Below are 3,718 nucleotides of genomic sequence, written 5' to 3' on the forward strand. Positions count from 1 at the left end.
CGCCCGGAGCGCGCGGTGCCGGCCACGGAGGCGGCGCGGCCCGGACCTAAACGCCGCCCGAGGTCTGATGCGGTGTGAACTTTCTCGAGTTTATTTTGAAACCGTTTGCGAATTAGATGTGTCATCCTTCAGGTACTCATGTAAGAATGACTTCTTTCTTTCCGTCTCTTTGAGGTAGATCGGCTGGTCGGGATGGGTCACGTTTAGCCTGGGAGTCTGTGTGCCTCCAAGTGGCGCCCCCTGAGATGGGTCAGGATGGGGATTCAGAGTTCTTCCCAGAGGTTGCTGACACTGTTTGATAAATGCAGATGAACAAAGAATAATAAATGCATGTTAAAAATAAAAACAAAAAGGAAGGGTGAGGCCTGGTACCAGTGGGGGAGGGGGCGCTAGAAGTGGGGTGGTAGGGAGAGAATTGCAGACAGCTTGGAAAAAACTGGGTCAGGAACAAGCTCTCGGTGATGAGGAGCCATTTGGGTTTTGGAAATCATTTGTATGAAAAGTTCACTTTGCGGTAATACTGAGTGGTAGTGTTGTAAGTTAAATAAGCCTTGATTATTATTTAGTTTTAGTTAGGTCTTTCTTTCTAGATTATTTTTTTAAGGTTTTTCTTATAAGCCATCTAGTCTCAATGTAGTTTCCCAGATATTTATCTAGTGCTTATGTTGTTTGGTGTACTTATAAGACAGACAGATGATGACTTCTGTAGTCAAAGAGCTTATGGCTTGAATGAGAAAATTTATACAGTGAAGCAGTCTGACAGTATGTGGGCTGAATAATTAAATGCCAAAACGTGAATTATTTAGTAATAGTCTAAAGCACTAGTTCCTTAAGTCAAGGAAGGCTTCAGGTCCAGCCTTAAATGTTGCTAAATAAAGAGATTATGAAGGGTTACTTTGTGTATAATTTACATACATTACTTGATCTGGTCCTGTAGATGAACTGCACACACACAACTGCGTGTGGCAGTTTAATAGTCAAGTGTTAACTTATTCCTTTTTTTTTTTTCTTCGCACACAGACACTTTATTAGTTTCCTCTACAAGAGACAGTAACATCAAACTTTTAACAGAAATGTCAGGTCATTTGAGAGGCCAAACAGATTCTAGGAGGGAAGACCACCTAAAACTCATGACCACCATTAAAGTAGGAAGGTTAAGCTACAGCAAATTATCTAACGTGAATGTTAGCAATTACACAGCAGGAAGCAAGTTTGTGTTCAGAAGACTATGGTACAATGATAATTTGGGCCCAAGAGGGTATTTGGCCATAAAAAGGTCAAGATGGCTAAAGGTAAAGTCATAGAAAGGAATTGGCACAAAGGGACTACATGCTATGTTGTCAAGCAGATGGCAATGAATCAGGCTTCTTCCTCCCTAGAAATATTGGCTGCACTGTGCTACCCTCTCCCCCATGGTGATCCCACCCAACTGTTGTTTGCTTTTTTTTTTTTATTTTTCAGGCTGAGCTGCCTGCTCCTGCCTTAACACTTGCTCAGCTATGGAAATAGGTCTATGGAAAGCCCAGGGCTCTTGTTGTTAATTTAGCTTAGATCTTAGAGAACTTGTCACACATGGGCTGCTTTGTTACTAGTTGTTCTGACAAGGAAAAATCTCCAAAGCATTCACATGCAGAGTCTGAAAGTCCTCAACCATTCAAACAGCTTTATTCAACATCCTTAGAAGTCTGAAATCTTGCAGCAACTGAACTCTAGTTAGAGCTGTAAGATTCACAAAATCATTAAGGAAGCCAGAATGAGACAATGCAGTTAAGAAATCCCAACAGTTAATATCAATCTGTCTTTCCCCAATTTACAAAACTCTCAATTACATGATATGGGATGTAGAAAGCTATATAGGAGCAAGCTGGGTCTTCTGAATTTGTCATCAGATACCAAGGGAAAGAAGGAGTGGGGTTGATTTTATTTTTTAAAAAGCCTCAAGTTATTCTGTTATAAAAGAACATGGCTGAACAGGTAGGAAACAGATTCCCCATTATGAGTTCTCCTGATGGCTTCTGCAAGGATCATAGAGATGTCATTCACCACCTGTATTTTGGAGCAGTGCTTGCTTCATCTTGTCCTCCTGAGGTATGGTATCAATGAACACTACTACTTCAAAACATACATTACTGATGCAAGAAATGCCTGGCCCAGAAAAGAATTCATGAGTCAAGATAGCATGAACTCTGGTGGCTCCAGCTGAGAGAAGTTTGTCAGCTGCATGGCAGATGGTACCATATGTGACAGCCGTGTCATCTACAAGGATAGCCACCTGATCTTTCACATCTCCCACTAACACCATGTGGTCCACTTCATTGGCCTTCTTCCATTCCTTGTGAAACAAGGCAAAGTCCACATTCAACTGGTCTGCAATGGAGGTCACTCTTGGTTCCACCAGCATCAGGTGACACAATAGTGCAGTTCCTCCACTCTGAGATATTCCCCCTACTCCACTTCAGGACAGCTGGCTCTGATGTCCACTAGGATATCAAAAAAGCCCTGATTTTGAGAAGCAAGATCCATGGTGATAATATGATCTGCACCAGCTACAGACAGCGTATTTTTAACAAGCTTGGCTAAGATTGGAACCCGGCTCTTATCTTTATCCTGCTGGGCATCTGGGAAACGTGGGATGATTGTATCAATCCAGCTGGCTAAAGTGATCTTGCAGGCATTAATCATGATCAAAAGCTCCATTAGATTGTTGATTTTACCACAGCCACTCTGAATGATGTAGACATTATCTCCATGTACACTTTCACCAGTTTCTACACGGGTCTCCTGGTTGCTGAATTTCTTGGTTGCACCTTGCCTAGCTCTAGGCCCAGGTGGTCAGCAGCTTTCTGGTGTAAGTCCTGATGGGAGCTGCCACTGAAGATTTTGATATTTGGCATCTTGGGCACTTACCTTAGGTGCTCTTCACTCAGCGATGGCTGCTGCTGCAGGGTTCTGAACTGAAATCGACTCAGAGAGTTAATATTAACCACTAACCTTTGCTACTGCACCATTTTCAAGTGTTAACTTATTCTTTTAGATCAGTTCAATGAATTACTTCATTAATTTCTCCTGAATAGCTTGGGCGGTAGTCCTGGATTTTGCGGGAGAAGGGAGGATAAGGGAAAATAATGATGTAAGACAAGGAGTCTATAAAGCTGGGCGTGGGATTATGTTTGTAATCCCAGCAATTTGGGAGGCTGAGGCAGGAAGATTGCAGGTTCAAGGCCTGCCTCAGCAACTTAACCAGGCCCTAAGCAATTTAGTGAGACCCTGTCTAAAAATAAAAATGGCTGGGAATGTAGTTCAGTGGTAAAACAACATTAATCCCCTTTGCCAAAACCCAAAAACCCAAGTCCATAAAGCACTTCTAGATATGTTCTAACCTATTTGATAGATTTGTATGGGCCCACCTCTGTGGGGAGAGACCAATACAAACCAAGTGAATGGAAAAAACATACTGGGGACATTATGGCTTGCCTGGTAGCCTGTGTGTAGAAGCTTGCCAGGCCTGGTTGTCTGCAAGGTCAGGTCTTAGACAGTAGTTAGAGCTTAGCCTATAGTGTGTGTGAAGAGAGTCTGAATTAAAGCCAAGATGAAGTCTTACAGTAATGGTTCTTAAACCACTAGTTGGTTTGCACAGATTTTTAAGAGGTATGGTGATATCATTTAATTATAACAGCAGTCAGTTCCCCACCTTTCCAGTTCCTTTCAAAGTTTCAGA

The 3,718-nt window shown here is 42.3% G+C and overlaps 1 pseudogene; it reads right to left on the minus strand.

Moving 5' to 3' along the window:
• Window positions 1–1,500: 1,500 nt before the first annotated feature.
• Window positions 1,501–2,961, minus strand: LOC107144070 (annotated as a pseudogene).
• Between the last annotated feature and the right edge of the window lie 757 nt (window positions 2,962–3,718).

Source organism: Marmota marmota, unplaced genomic scaffold, assembly GCF_001458135.2.
Source record: "Marmota marmota marmota unplaced genomic scaffold, marMar, whole genome shotgun sequence".
Classification (NCBI taxonomy): Eukaryota; Metazoa; Chordata; class Mammalia; order Rodentia; family Sciuridae; genus Marmota; species Marmota marmota.